Source organism: Artemia sp. Qi Xiang Cuo, chromosome 15 (genome assembly GCF_049724085.1).
Source record: "Artemia sp. Qi Xiang Cuo chromosome 15, ASM4972408v1, whole genome shotgun sequence".
NCBI lineage: Eukaryota > Metazoa > Arthropoda > Branchiopoda > Anostraca > Artemiidae > Artemia > Artemia sp. Qi Xiang Cuo.
This window is the reverse complement of record NC_142808.1, coordinates 24,376,927-24,393,864: the sequence shown is the minus strand read 5'-3', so window position 1 is coordinate 24,393,864 and position 16,938 is coordinate 24,376,927. Positions and strand designations below refer to the sequence as shown.

General features: G+C 38.9%; 1 long non-coding RNA gene across 1 annotated transcript in view; it reads right to left on the bottom strand.

The window, feature by feature from the left end:
* Positions 1 to 1,657: 1,657 nt before the first annotated feature.
* LOC148943475 (uncharacterized) overlaps positions 1,658 to 16,938 on the bottom strand; it is a 61,800-nt gene continuing 46,519 nt past the window's right edge. Inside the window, exon 2 of the long non-coding RNA XR_016143008.1 lies at positions 1,658 to 2,132. This is a non-coding gene — a long non-coding RNA (uncharacterized LOC148943475). The remainder of the gene's footprint in view (positions 2,133 to 16,938) is intronic.

Genomic DNA, 16,938 nt, shown 5'->3' with positions numbered 1-16,938 from the left:
TTCCACGCCCACCATTTCCCCGAAAACATCCAGTCAAAATTTTGAGATAGCCATTTTGTTCAGCGCAGTGGCTTTCCACATATAAACTATGTTTTTGAGGAGGAAACTCCACAAAATGTTATGCCCTGGGGGATATAAGGTTTTTATAGAAAATTTTGTCGTAGAAACTTCGAAAAAGGCTCATTCGATTGGAAATTCAAAGGGCTAGTGCCCTTTTTCATAGTCGGAAGGGATTGGAGGCCAACTAACCCTCCTCTCACGCCCGCCTTTTCCCCAAACACATCCAATCTAAATTTTGAGATAGCCATTTTGTTCAACGTAGTTGAAAGTTTGGGAAATTATGTCTTTGAGGATGACCCCCCCCCCGCAAAGCCCGCAGGGGAAGGGTTGTAAGTAATGTCCTGGGGGCATATAAGGTTTTTATAGAAAGTGTTGTTGTAGAAACTTCAAAAAGGGCCCATTTCGTAGGAAATTGAAATAGCTAGTGTCCTTTTTAATAGTCGAAATTGTTTGGACGGCAACTAACACCCCTTCCACGCCCACCATTTATCCAAATACATCCAATCAAAATTTTGAGATAGCCATTTTGTTCAAAGTACTTGAAAGGTCCGGAAATTATATCTTTGAGGATGAGACTCCCCCCCCCCCAAAGCCTCAGGGTAATGGCTGTAAGTTATGCCCTGGGACATATAAGCTTTTTTTTTATAGAAAGCTCTGTCGTAGAAACTTCAAAAAGGGCTCATTTGATTGGAAATTGAAAGGGCTAGTGCCCTTTTTAATAGCCGAAAGTGATTCGAGGGCAACTAACTCCCCTCTCACACCCACATTTTCACCAAAAACCTCTAAGTAGGGCTCAAAACCCCTATGCCTTCCCAAGGCCAGAACATAATTTGCGCCTTGCTGAAAAAAAAATACAAATGATTGTGCATTATCAGTTCAATATACATTTACTGATATTTAGTAATCAAAATGTTAATATCATTTGATTTATTTAAGTTATAACAGTAAAAAATTTTCAGTTAAGTGCAAATTATGCTCTGACTTTGGGAAAGCATAGGGGTTTTGAGCCCAACTCATGTTAATTTCTGCTCGTTTTGAGTTTGACTCGGTTATTTATTGTAATTTCCGTTCGTTTTGGGCTTCATTTATTTATCGATGCTAATTTGTGGTTGTTTCACGCTTGGAAGATTATTTGATTTTTTTTTTCGCTCATTTTTGGTTTAATGAGGTTCTTTACTTTTTTCTGAAAAACTTATTTTGTGAAAAAAGTTTTTTTTAATTAATTTTGTAAAGCATCGTGAACGGACAACGGAGGGCTTGTTGATTCGTATATACGCTCCCCAGTATTCAATAGAATTTTTAATTCGAATGTGTTGAAGGTAATCGGTAATTGAAGCAGTTGGAAGTACTAAATGGTTGTCTCCTTCAAAAATACTTTCAGCTTAGCACTAGTCCAACTTTTGTGCAATGAGTTTGGGGCTATAAAGGTGGCAGCCAGCCTCATAGGCAAAATTATTCTTGTCGATTTTAAATCTCGTTGTTGCTCTTAATTTTTGTTTCCCTTAATAACCAGAAGTAACATTAATGTCACCAGTGTGCGCCTAAAAACTTTTTTACATGGTTAGCAAAACAGGCTAATGGTTTTAAATTCAGGATACAGAATTCAGCAATACATTCTATTTTTCAGAATCATATAGGCCTATGTATTACACAGTAATTTCACTTCTTCAATATTTTTTTTGAGGACTCGTATTGTAAATTTTTGACGATGTTTATATTTCGCATTTTACTCTATGATATTAATTATTCTAGTCAAAACTGGATATAGTAGTCTGATAACGATGTCAGCTTCTTCGTGTCATGCTTAACTATGATAAAATTTCAGCTTGATGAGCTGCATCTTGTTTCTGCAACATAAAATTGTCTTTTGTTTGTTTTTCGCGCTAACGACTCCGAATTGTCCCCTTTCAATTTATTTTTATGAACAATATTCCTATAGATTTTGTGTTTCAAAATCTTCTACATTTTCTTGATTGGACTTGGTTGTTCACGAAAAGTCTAGCTTGCTTCGCTTTGCTGAATATGATTTCACTGACTCTTGAGGTTTAGTACCAAAAGTTATTTGGTTCTACCTAAAAAAGAGAAAATTTAGATATGCAAGTTTGAAACAATATATACATTTAGCGAATGTATTATTTTCTGATTCCAAATAAGATACATTTTAGAGTCAAAATATATACATCACAAGCTATTAGCAGAAGGAACTTACTAAATCAGACTCAATGCTGCAGCGTTGAATTAGTAATTTGCCTCTCATGTGCGTTTTTTTTTTCAGTCACTATGTTTATCTTTATTTTTTTTTATGTTTTTCTTTTTTTTTCTATGTTTTTCTTCTTTTATTTTCTTTTTTTATTTATAAAAACAAATATAAAAAAAAACCTGAAGCAAAGGTCTTTTAGGTAAACAGTCCCCCCAAAAGGCTTACATGTATAATAACTTATGCAAGGTGACGACAATCAACCATCAAAAAAAGAAAAAAGATCAACAAAAAGCAAACAAACCATTTAGGACCACCCATTTTCAATCCATCCAATTACAAAACTCCTACAAGATTTTCTTTTAAATTAGTAAGTGAAAAAGACAGAAAACCCCCAACCACCTTTTCATAAATCCTGAAACAATGATCTTCCAGCAACCTTTGGAACTCACTCAAATTTGATTCCTGGACAATATCATGTGGCATAGCAAACTATTCCAAGCACTTCAGCTAACATGACGTACACAAAACTTAGATCAAGTATGAACTAGCGTGCTTTACAGTTTCTAAGCGGAGTTGAACTCCTTGTATTATACTTGTGAACCCTTGAAACTGGCAAAAAAAAAGACTGATAAAACACCTTTGAATCAGATTGCTTTGGTAGTCCAGCATAAATATAGCAATATAAAATTTAATTAGACTAAAAATGGGAATAGGTGAAATTCATCATGATCGGACCTTTCTGAAGAAAGTTCGATCAGCACTCTTACCTCTTTAGTTTGAAGCATCATCAGTTGATGTAGATGACTTACGAACGTATAAGACCACACAGTAACATAGTACAGTAGATGTGCATGCACCATAAAAATAAAAAGTCCTTAGGATATTAGCCGGGAAAACATTTTTAAGTTTTCTCATCTTCCCGATGCTACAAGCAACCTTAGCAGAAATGAGACAGACATGGTTCTTAAAGCTGAGGCACTCATCAATAGCTAACTTCACTGAATTAGAAGACATGATGACATTTTAGCTTAACTGCAGCTCTTTAATCCATGGATAATAATTAAGGCTTCTACAACATATAACAAAAGGAGCTTTTCTTGTGATTCAACTTCTGGTTGTTAAACCTCATCGACTTTTCTATACATACCCTTACCATTCCTCTTTTCAAAAGGTTTAGCAGCCTCTTTTCTGTCGTAGCAGTCACTGTATAATAGGTATCATACAAAGCTCGTTAAAATAGCTTTAAAAACAGAGTGGTAATCATTAATTAATCCATCTAATGTTATAAGAAACCCTGAGAAGGGAATCACTTGATCAAAATTTAGTATTCTAGAGAATTTTCAAAGATAGTTAGCCCCATTTTATTCCTTTTTTCCCTAGACACCCCTTTAGCTTCTTATGGCATCGGATAAAAATGTCGAGGGTCCATTCCACTTAGTCAAGAGGTCAAGAAAATCATAGGCAGCGCGCTAGCGCTGCCTAAGTAAAGAACGATGTGGGCACAATATGTTTTTTTTTTCTCCATACCCGGGCACTTCGTATCGAAGGAGTTTTCGTAGAAACTTTGAAAAGGGCTCATTCGATTGGAAATTGGAGTGGCTAGTGCCCTTTTTAATAGTTGAAAGTGATTGGAGGACTACTAGCCCCCCCAGGCCCATTATTGAGGGTTGAGAAGGACACTCCCCCACAACCCTGAGGGGACGGGTTTTATGTTATGCCCTGGGGGCATATAAGGTTTTTATAGAAGGCGTTGTCGTAGAAACTTCTAAACAGGCTCATTCAATTGGAAATTCAAAGGACTAGTGCCCCTTTTAATAGTCCAAAGTGATTGGAGGGCAGCTAGCCCCCCCCCCCACGCCCATAATTCTCACAAACACATCCAATCGAAATTTTGAGATGGCCATTTTGTTCAGCGTAGTTGATTTCCAGATAGAAAATGTGTCTTTGAAGAGGATACTCCCCCACAACCCTCAGGGCAAGGGTTTTGAGTTATGCCCTGGGGGCATATAAGGTTTTTATAGAAGGCGTTGTCTAGAAACTTCAAAACAGGCTCATTCAATTGGAAATTGAAAGGGCTAGTACCCTTTTCAAGAGTCGAAAGTGATTGGAGGGCAACTAGCCCCCCCCCCCCGCCTATCATTCCCCCAAATAAATCCAATCAAAATTTTGAGGTAGCCATTTTGTTCAGTGTAGTTGATTTCCAGATAGAAAATATGTTTTTGAGGAGGGCACTCCCCCACAACCCTCAGGGCAAGGGTTTTAAGTTATGCCCTGGGGGCATATATGGTTTTTTATAGAAGGCATTGTCGTATAAACTTCAAAACAGGCTCATTCGATTGGAAATTAAAAGGGATAGTACCCTTTTTAATAGTCGAAAGTGATTGGCGGGCTCCTAGCCCCCCCCCCACGCCCCTCATTCCCCCAAACACATCCAATCAAAATTTTGAGATAGCCATTTTGTTCAGAGTAGTGGATTTCCAGATAGAAAATATGTTTTTGAGGAGGACACTCCCTCACGACCCTCAGGGCAAGGGTTTTAAGTTATGGCCTGGGGGCATATAAGGCTTTTATAGAAAGCGTTGTCGTAGAAATTTCAAAACAGGCTCATTCAATTGGAAATTCAAAGGGCTAGTTCCTTCCATATAAGGCTTTTATAGAAGGCGTTGATGAAAGTGATTTGAGGGCAACTAATCCCCCTCTCACGCCCACCTTTTCCCCAAACACATCCAATCAAAATTTTTAGATAGCCGGTTTTGGAAATTAGGTGTTTAAGGATGACAACCCCTCCCCCCACAGCTCTCAGGGCAAAGGTTGTAAGTTATGCCCTGGGGGCATATGAAGTTTTTATTGAAAGCGTTGCCGTAGAAACTTCAAAAGGGCTCATTCAATCAGAAATTGAAAGGGCTAGTGCCCTTTTTAATTGTTGAAAGCGATTGGATAGCGACTAACGCCCCTCTCACGCCCACCCTTTTCCCAAACACATCGAACCTAAATTTAGATATATCCTTTGTACTCAACGCATTTGAAGGTTCTTGACATTTGGTCTTTTAGTATAATACAACCCGCATAACCGTTAGGTCGAGGGTTATAAGCTACGGCCTAGGGGCATATGTAGTTTTTATTGAAAATGTTGTCATACAAACTTGAAAAATGCTCATCCGATTGGAAATTAAAAGGGCTAGTCCCCTTTTTAATAGTCGAAAGTGATTGGAGGGCAACTAGCCCCCCCCCCCCACGCCCATCATTCCCCCAAAAACATACAATCAAAAATTTGATATAGCTAATTTGTTCAGCGTAGTTGATTTCCATATATAAAATATGTTTTTGAGGGGGACACTCCCCCACAGCCCTCAGGGCAAGGGGTGTAAGTTATGCCTTGGGGGCATATAAGGTTTTTTATATAAGGCGTTGTCTTAGAAACCTCAAAAAGGGCTCATTCGATTGGAAATTGGAGTGGCTAGTGCCCTTTTTAATAGTCAAAAGTGATTTGAGGGCAACTAGCCCCCCCACGCCCATCGTTCCCCCAAACACATCTAATCAAAATTTTGAGATAGCCATTTTGTTCAACGTAGTTCTTTTCCAAAAAGGAAATATTTTTTTGAGGAGGACATTCCCTCACAACCCTCAGGGTAAGGGTTTTAAGTTATGCCCTCGGGGCATATGAGTTTTTTATTGAAAGCTTTGTCATAGAAACTTGAAAAATTGCTCATTCGATTGGAAGTTCAAAGAGCTAGTGCCCTTTTAGTAGACGAAAGTGATTTGAGGGCAACTAGCCCCCCCCCCCCACCACGCCCATCATTTCCCCAAACATATCCAATCAAAATTTTGAGATAGCCATTTTGCTCAGCGTAGTTGATTTCATGATAGAAAATATGTTTTTGAGGAGGAGACTCCCCCACAGCCCTCAGGGCAAGGGTTTTAAGTTATGCCCTGGGTGCATATAAGGTTTTTAAAGAAGGAGTTGTCGTAAAAACTTCAAAAAAACCTCATTAGATTGGAAATTCAAAGGGCTAGTGCCCTTTTTAATAGTTGAAAGTGATCGGAGGGCAACTAGCCCCCCCCCCCACACCCATTCTTACCCCAAACACATCCAATAAAAATTTTGAGATAGCCATTTTGTTGAGCGTAGTTGATTTCCAGATAGAAAACATTTTTTTAAGGAGGACACTTCCCCACAACCCTCAGGGAGAGGATTATAAGTTTTGCCCTGGAGGCATATAAGATTTTACTGAAATCGTTGTCGTAGAAACATAAAAAGGGCTCATTCGATTTGAAATTCAAAGGGCTAGTACCCTTTCTAATAGTCAAAAGTGATTTGAGGGCAACTAACCCCTCTAACCTAACCTAACATAAACCAGACACGAAACAAACACAGAGACGACACACACATAGAGGCGACACACACACAGAGAAGACAAACACACAGAGACGACACACACACATACGACAAACACACAGAGACGACACACATACAGAGAGGGCACACACACAGAGATGACACACGCACAGAGACGACACACACACAGATACGACACACACAGAGAGCGCACACACACAGAGAGGACAAACACACACAAGACGACACACATACAGAGACGTCACACACATAGGGACGACACACACTTAGAGACAACACACATAGAGATAATACACATAGATACAAATAGAGATAAGGTTTTTACAGAAATATTTGTCGTAGAAACTTGAAAAAGGGTTCATTCGATTTGAAATTCAAAGGGCTAGTACCCTTTTTTAATAGTCGAAAGAGATTTGAGGGCAACTAACCCCCCTCTCACTCCCACCTTTTCCCCAGACCCACCCCAACAACCCCCAGTGCAAGAATTATAAGTTATGCCCTGGGGGCATATAAGGTTTTTATTGAAATCTTTGTCGTAAAAACGTGAAAAAGGGCTTATTCGATTTGAAATTCAAAGGGCTAGTACCCTTTTTCATAGTCGAAAGTGATTTGAGGGCAACTAACCCCCCTCTCACGCCCACCTTTTCCCCAAACCCATCCAATCAAAATTTTTAGATAACCATTTTATTCAACGTAGTTGAAAGTTTTGGAAGTTAGGTCTTTAATGATGACAACCCCTCCCCCAACAGCCCTCAGGGAAAGGTTCGTAAGTTATGCCCTGGGGAGCATATAAGGTTTTTATTGAAAGTGTTGTCTTAGAAACTTCAAAAGGACTCATTCAATTGGAAATTGAAAGGGCTAGTGCCTTTTTTAATAGTTGAAAGTGATTGAAGAGCAAATGACCCCCCTTTCCCGCCCATCATTTCCCCGAACACATCCACTCAAAATTCTGAAATATCCATTTTGTTCAACGTAGTTGAAAGTTGTAGAAATTATGTCTTTTAGGATGATAACCCCCTCAGAGCCCTCAGTACAAGGGTTGTAAATTCTGCCCTGGGGGCATTAAAGTTTATATAAAAAAATGTTATTAGAAATTTCAAAAAGGGCTCATTTGATTGGAAATTGAAATTGCCCTTTTTAATAGTCGAAAGTGAGTGGGGAGTAATTAACCCCCCTTTTACGCCCACCATTTCCCCAGAAACATTCAATGAAAGCTTAGAGATAGCCATTTGTTCAACGTAGTTGAAAGTTCTGGAAATTATGTATTTAAGGATGACAAACCCCCGAGAGCCCCAAGGGCAAAGGTTGTAGTTTATGCCCCGTGGGCATATAAGATTTTATAGATAGAGTTGTCGTAAAGCTTCAAAAAGGGCTCATTCAATTTGAAATTGAGAGGGCTAGTGCGCTTTGTAATAGTCCAAAGTGATTGGAGCATAACTAATCTCCCTCTCACGCCCACCATTCCTCCAAACACATCCAATCAAAATTTTCAGATAGTCATTTTGTTCAACGTAGAAGAAAGTTCTGGAAATTAGGTCTTTGAGAACGACCTTAGGGTAAAGGTTGTAATTTATGCCCTGGGGGCATATAAGGTGTTTATAGAAAGCGTTGTCGTTTCCAAAAGTGCTCATTCGATTGAAAATCGGAAGGCCTAGTGCCCTTTTTAATAGTCGAAAGTGATTGGAAGGCTTGACATTTTTATAGTAAAGATTGATGTGGGTATAATGTATTATTTTTTGTTGTTGTTGTTGTTTAGACCAGGGCACTTCGTATCGAAGGAGTTGTCTTGGGAACTTCAAAAAGGGCTCATTTTATTGAAAATAGACCGGGCTGACACCATTTATAATACTCAAAAGTGGTTGGAGGGCGACTAATCCCCTTTGCACACCACCCCTCCCATTTGCCCATGATGTTTAAAAAACTAAACGTTGCCATAAGATTAAATAAAAACGCACTGTGATAATTCTAATTCCCAATAACGCATCTCAGCTGTATCCCAAGAACGACTGAAGGTATTATGTTTAAACTTTCGGGGCTACTTCTGCTCTTAAAATTTAACCAAATCAAAATAGCGTGAAACTCAAAACGAACACAAATTACAATAAATAACCGAGTCAAACTCAAAACGAGCAGAAGTTAACATAAGTTGGGCGCAAAACCCCTATGCCTTCCCAAGGCCAGAACAAAATTTGAAAGAAAATACAAATGAATGTGCATTGTCAGTTTAGTATACATATACTGATATTTAGTAATCAAAATGTTAATATTATTTGATTTATTAAAGTTATAAAAGTAAAAGTATTTATATTTTTTTTAGTAAAGTGCAAATTTTGTTCTGGCCTTGGGAAGGCATAGGGAATTTGCGCCCAACTTGTGTTAATTTCTGCTCATTTTGAGTTTGACTCAGTTATTTATTGTAGTTTCTGTTCGTTTTGCGTTTCATTTATTTATCGATGCTGATTTGTGGTAGTTTCACGCTTGGTAGATTATTTGATTTTATTTTTGCTCTTTGTTTGTTTAATTGAGTTCTTTACTTTTCTTTGAAAAACTTATCTTGTAGAAAAAGTTTTTTTTTTAATTAATATATCTAAGAGGCAGCTCTTCTATACCTATTGGCATGGATCTCACAACTTTTTTTTAATATCTTCTACCGATAAATATTGATACAGTTTTGGTTAGTAAACTCCAAAAAAACTCAACACCGTTTTTATTTTGCAATTATGAAAAATGGTTCAGGCTCATATAGCTAAAGCTGCAGGACCCGATTTTAAAAAAGCTATTTTTTCAAATGAAGATAAGAATCAACATTGCAACCTAAAACGAACAGAAACCATCCTGTATGTAAAGAGAGATACCTCCCCTGAGCACCTCACTCTTTACGCTAAGATTGTACTAGTATTTAAGAAGGGTTTCTTTGGTTGAAAGAAACGTAACTATTAAGGATCCTGCATTCCTGCATGTAGCTTTGTCTTACTTTCTATGTGCTTTTAGAATTCAATGCTTTTAGTCAAACAATCTATTAAATATCATTTCACTCCTTTTCAAAAATTAAACCTTAATTTTCGTCTTTAATGTTTATTAAAAAAACACACAAGTTTTTTAACTGTAAGTAAGGAGCGAAATTAAAACTTAATACGAACAGAAATTATTCTGTATATGAAAGGGGCTGCCCGTTCCTCAACCCCTCGCTCTTTACGCGAAAGTTTTTTATTGTTTTAAAAAACAAAATTGTGAGACACAGTCAAACTTTAGCATAAAGAGCAATGGTTGAGGAGGGGGCAATCTCCTTAACCCTTACATACAGAATAATTTCTAAATACAGAATAATTGTCGACCCCTACAACCCCTAATATTCTGAATATTTTCTGTTCATTTTAAGTTTTAATGTCGCTCCTTACTTTCAGTTAAAAAACTTGTTTTTTTTATTTAATTTCTGAACGATCTTGAGTTAATGCAGCTTTTATTTTCGCTCACCGTACATAAATAATTAAAAAGAAATTTGCATATTAATTTTACTTTTTTTGGCTAAATGGCTTTCTCGAAATTTTGTTATGACATAACTTACCAATTAACTTACGTAAAGAACTTCTATATTCGTATATTTTTATTACGTATATTAGGGGGTTCGCCCCCTAGTCAATATCTCGCTCTTTAAGCTAAATTCAAACTTTGTTCCAATTATTTAAGAATGACCCCTTAATTACAAAGGCCGTTAATCCGGCGCCCCCTTCATAGCAATGTCCCTTCTCCCATGAAACCTTTCTACATAGAAAGGTTCCTTCCATTTAACACCCAACCCCACACCATCCCCCAACTACCAAAAAATTCCCCCTGAAAACCTCGGTATACTTCCAAATAACCAATACTATATGTAAACATTGGGCAATGTTCATAAATTGCAGACCTTCCCCCGGGAACTCTGGGGGGATTAATAAATCCTCGAAGACATAGTTACTGTATTTTTCGACCATAATGAACAAAATGGCTATCCCAAAATTTTGATCGGATGACTTTGGGAAAAAATGAGCGTGGGAGGGGGCCTAGTTGCCCTCCATTTTTTGTCACTTAAAAAGGGCACTAGAACCTTTAATTTTGATTCAAATGAGCCCTCCCGCCAAGGCCGTATCCAGGGGGGGGGGGGAGGGTTACCCGGTTTGAACCCCCCCCCCCGAAATTTTTGACTGAGTCGGAAATTAGTCTAAAAAATACCTGTAAAGACAAAACCTTACCAGAAAAAAAATATGCTCCCACACTAAATCCTATTGCATTTTGTGGGTAAACAGTGCTTATTAGCTTACGCAATTAGGTAACCCCATGTTCACCTGACCTTGCATAGTAAATTAGGGTTAATATGCGCTATTAACCTTTTGCATTCTGTGGCATACAAAAGTCCTATTGCAATTTTGTAGGTAAAAGTTTGTGATCAGCTTACACAAATAGGTAACCCCATGTTCGCCTTATTATGCAAGGTCAGACCTTGCATAGTAAATTAGGATTAATGGGGGCTCGAGGTAAATGTTATAAGAGTGCAAGATTGTCAGTTCAGTTCAATTTCGGACTTGGATAAGAGAAGAGCGATTTTCAACATGAAGAGGAAGTGTGGCATTACGTCGTTTTCCTCGCCCAAGCGGACCAGGGATGTTTCTGACAGTGGCGTTAGCGGGACGTCTGCGGAGCATTCATCTACACCTGTGGATCTGAAGGGAACTTGAGCCATCGTTGAAGCTTCTGAATCGCGGACCCCGGAACCAACCACGACGCAACACGCGCCTGCACCAACCCAGTCTCTGTCGTTGCTTGCAAATGACATCGGTCTTTTTGTCAACAAATCATCCAGTCTCGATGCAAATTCTAAACTTTGTTTGCTGAAGAGCCCTTGGACACCAGATGTCTCCTACATTTTTCAAGTATACGAAAAACGGAAGCTGAAGTTTCAGTTAACTTGACTCGCTCGTTTCAGTTGGTTGTCCTACTCTCCGTCTGAGGACGCTGCTTTTTGCAGATTTTGCGTTCTGTTCTCGTCAGAGACAGCTGGCAAAGGCTGCCACCAGTGCTTGGGGAATCTAGTCACCAAACCACTCAGGAACTGGAAGGATGCGAAAGAGTGCTTCACAGCTCACCAACAAGCAGAGTTTCATAGAAACTGCCTTTTATCGGCTGAAAACTTCATTTCTGTCTCGGAGAAAAGGCAGAACAAAATCGTGCACCAACTAGACGGGGCAAGGAAAGCGCAGATTAAATAAAATCCCCAGAAGTTGCAACCAATTGTTGAGACGGTGATATTTTGTGGGCAGCAACAGCTTGCCCTTCGTGGTACTAACAATTCCGGCCCCATTTTGGTCTCGGATCCAGAACCTTCCCACAATAATGGCAACTTCCGAGCACTACTGCGGCTGAGGGCGAGACACGGTGACGATATTCTGAAGAACCATCTTCTTTCTGCGGCCTGAAATGCTACATATCTTTCTCCCATCATCCAGAATGGTATTATCGCCACATCCGGGGAGCTTCTTCAGCAGTCTATTGTGGAAAGAGTAAACGCAAGTCCATGCTTTTCGGTGCTTGCCGATGAAATGGTGGACGTTTAGAACACGGAGCACCTGTCTGTTTGCCTCCGCTACACATTCAAAGGGAACCTGCATGAGGACTTCCTTGGTTTTAACCCCAGTTTCTGATTTGACTGGACAAGGTCTGGCTTCATCAATCCTGCGATTTCTCGAAAGCCTTGGTCTTAATCTGAAAAAGATGGTTGGTCAGGGATATGACGGTGCAGCAGCGATGAGTGGGCATCTTAGGGGTGTCCAGGCTGTTATACGTGAAAAGTATCCGAAGGCGCTTTACGTCTATTGTAGTGCGCACAGTGTCAACTTGGTCATCTCTTCTGTATGCTCTATTCTGGAGTTTAAGCATTTCTTTGGAGTCTTGTCACAAGTCCGCAGTTTTTACCAGACTTCCCCACTCAGGACACAGAATTTAAAAGAGAAGATCATCGAAATACTACCGGATTCGAGGAAACATACTTTAACCGGACTCTGCGAAACAAGATGGGTAGAGCGCCACGATTCAGTCGTGTGTTTTCTTAAGCTGTACTGACCAATCCTGTTATCCCTGGAAGCTCTTGAAGAGAACAGAAATGCAGAAACTTATGCAAAAGAGGAGCAGTTGCTTGACGCGATGAACCAGTCGAAATTTGTTGTATATCTCCGTGTGGTCAAAGAGCTTTACTGCCTTACGCTTCCACTGTGCAAGACTCTTCAGTCAGTCCACTGTGATTTGACAGCTGCGTGCAGGCACATGGAAACCGTCCTTTCAAAAACAAAGGAAATGCGAGGAAATGCTGCTACTGCTTTCACGTCTACTTTTGACGAAGCTCAGTGTTTTACCAGCGACTTAGGACTGGAGATGACTCGTCCAAGGACGAGAGGTGGCTGGAGTATGCATACAGGCGTTCCAGACCTTTTAAACCACTATATAACCTCGCTCTTTATTCCTTTCCTGGACCACTTCACATCTGAGCTGAAACAATAATTTGTACTTTACCAGAAACTGCTGTCAAATCTCAGCGTCCTTTCTCCTGCCAAAATTGTTTCTGTCGATCTTAAGGCATTAAACCCGGAGTCATTGGTTGAATTGTATGGCGATATTCTTCCCGAGCCAGACTGTCTGAAGCAAGAAATTGAGCTATGGCGCATCAAGTGGGAGAATGTTCCGGTATCAGAGAGACCTACTTGTGCTGTGTCTTCGCTTCAGGCATGCGCCGCTACTTTTTTTCCAAATGTTTTTCTTCTTCTGGCTGTTCTTGCGACGTTACCTATTAGCATTACTACTCCGGAAAGAAGTTTCTCAACGCTCAGAAGGCTCAAAACCTGGCTGAGAAATTCAACAGGAGAACGATTGAGTGGCTTGGCCCTCCTTGTAGTCTATAGGGACGTTGACATCTGCCCAGACAAGGTCATCGACATTTTTTGCCGGGAAGAAAAATCGTCGCTTGGATTTCGTTTTATAGATATTCGCCCTTACTTTTAGCTGAAAAAAAACTAAAATAAAAAATATATAGACTACTTGTACTATTTGGCTTCTTTTTGCGTTCTGTTTTTGCTGTCTCAAAAAAAAAAATTAGCTTGTAGTATTTAACTGTATGTAAATACTTGTCTTGTTTTTGCGTTACTAAAAAAAAAAAGGAAAAAAAACCCTTAAAGATACGAAAATATGCCTAGTGGACTCGTCCTCGTTCGCAAGTAGCGGACTAACGGTCTTGAGCTAACGTAATGTTGCTCGAGGATGTTAGATAAAGTTCACTGGAAAATATCGGGTAATCCCCCCTCCCCCCCCCCCCCGAACAAAAATCCTGGATACGACCCTGCCTCCCGTGATATTCTATGACCATCGGTTTGATACGATCACCCCTGGGAAAAAAAACAAACAAATAAACACACATCCGTGATCTTTCTTCTGGCAAAAAATACAAAATTCCACATTTTTGCAGATAGGAGCTTGAAACTTCCATTGTGGGGTTCTCTGATACGCTGAATCTGATGGTGTGATTTTCATTAAAGTTTCTCGTATATTTGAAATCAGCATAAAATCTGATTCTTTTCATGTATCTATTGGTATCAAAATTCTGTTTTTTAGAGTTTCGGTTACTATTGAGCCGGGTCGCTCCTTACTTACAGTTCGTTACCACGAAATGTTTGATCCACGGCACGCTCTGTTTGTGCTGACGACTTGAGTAGTTACTTAGTTTTACCTTCACTTATGTAGTAATGGGGCCTTTCCATTCTGAATCAGCGAGTAATGGGCACACGAGAGGCTGCAAGCAATACAAACAGTAAAATTCTGATTTAATTTGTTCAGTTTTTGTATGGACAGGTTACAGTTTCCCATGCCAGGGCACATAAGAGGGTTTCAAATAGGGTTTCAACGGCGAGTGTTTTAGCGCCGATCGGGTACCTTTACAAAAACTGGGACAGATATCTCAGATCATGTATAAAACTGTTTACTACTAGCAAATCCACCATCCTCCCCCATGGGCACCCATAAGGGGGGCAGGAGGGGCACCCGCCCCCCTGTCTGAATGATGCTGCCTTAGTTTTATATTTTCGTTCCGAGATTTCTATTATATAGCATTAAATGTGCCAATTAGACCAGATTTGACCCCCCTGGAATTCAGCTTATGGGCTCCCATGTCCTCCCCTGAAAAGCTTCCTTGTGCAATAAGAAGGTGACTGTCATCCTGCCATATCTTTGTTCAGGCTTAGCCTAAATGAAGGGAAATGGAAGATTAATTCTTACTCATTTCCTCCACAAATTCTTGTCTGTACCTATCTGAAGGTTAATGAAGCCTATCTGGATAATTTGATAAATTTGGGTATATGACAGCCCCTCTACCCCTAAACAATGAACCACCGTTCCTCCTTCATAATAGCTGATGTGGAATTATAAACCAATGAGCATAATTTAATGAAAATCAAGTAAATCACCTTAGTTTAATGATGTATTAAGACATATGCCTATATTAAGCATTTAGTTTGTACAGACTATGTAATATTTCGGGAAAGAATGCGCCACCGCGTGGTATTACTTCTTCTGCAGCTGAGAAGATAAATTTATAGTTTTTCGAAACTTTGAAATCGATTAGCTATGTCAGTTCTAATCTTTAGTAAATTGGTAATCTCTGGGGGAAAACCATAGCTTGGCACAAAATAATAACAGAATATGCCAGTTTACCGTGGCACAGTCTTCTTGGCCACTTAAAAAAGGCACTAGAACTTTGAATTTCTGTTTGAATGAGCCCTTGTCAGATCTTCTATTTCCATTGACTCGATACAATCACCCCTGGGGAGAAAACAACAAACAAACACTTATTCATGATCTTTGTTCTGGAAAAAAAAATCCACAAAATTCTACATTTTGTAGATAGGAGCTTGAAACCTACAACAAGGTTTTCTGACATGCTTAATTTTATAAGGAGGTTTTTGGAACGATCAAATGTCAATTCGGGCGTTTTTCCCTCTTTTTCAAAAATCAAATTTTCTCAGGCTTGTAGCTTTTGATGCGTAAATTCAAACTCACTGAATTACATAAGTATATTGAGAATCAGCGCAAAAACCAAATTATTTTAATTTATTAATTGTTGCCAATTTATTTCTTAGATTTTCGATTACTATTAGCCCCAGTCACTGCTTAAGTGCAGTTCGTTACCACGAACTGTTTGAATGGCAAATACACTAAATGAACTCCTTCTTTTGAAGCACTGTTCTGCAAAAGTTCATCCATGATTCAAAGAGTGGGAATTGAGGCGATGGTATACCTACTAACATTTTGGCTATCCTTGATATGGCATTAAAATATAACAAACAAAAACATTATTAAATAGAAAGTCTTTGTCCCCTACTCTTTCCAATAAGTTTTAGCTTTTTGTTTCCAGTGCTGTAAGAACAAATGTTTAAACACGAGGCGAATGGAATGATATAAAAGGTCAAATTTCAGCATAAATATCGGAGTGTTAATGAGGGGACTTAATTTTATACTCTAAATAATTTCTATTCGTCATAGTGTCAAAATAATTTCTCTCTACTTTCAGTAGAATTCTTTAATTAGATAATATTCAAGTACTTTATTTTTATTCAACTCTCAAGAAACGTCACAGATACTTAGGTCAGCTTAAAAAAGCTTATGTAGTTAGGCCTATTTATTAGAAACTAGGTGGTGCTAATTAGGCTTAGTATCTTTTTGCTAATTACAAGCAATTTTAACTACTCCCAGTACGTGTTTATTCTCACACAATAAAGTGATTTTCATTTAGTTGTTCTTCTTCCTCCGTTTAGAATGGTTCAAGACCAAAGCAGATACCCAGTTTATGAGACCACAATCTTGAGAACGCTTGGAAGAACCAATTGAATAAATAATGCAAGTTATGTTGAGAAGTATGTTTGGTAAATCATGTTGGCTCAAAGAAAATCGAAAATCTAGGGGCCAAAGGAAACAAAGTTATAAAGAACTAGATTCTTCTGTCTATTGCCAAAGAAATGTTGGGAGTTGTACAAGGAACAACACATTCTTCCCCATTATTCATTCACCCATCGATGAAGATGACGACATTTTGGGGTCAAAATGGAAATTTACTATAAAGTCTTTCATCTCACAGAAAAGAGAAATAGCTAGATGCTCATAAGAGCAAGAGAAATGTGTTCCAGTTTTTTTTTTAATAAAATTGTTATCCTCTGTTATCCTCTGGTGATTATCATCTGTATAAATTTCCGAGATCAAATTAGAACACTGGATCTTCCAATTCCCACTGTGGCTCCAATAATTTTGAAAG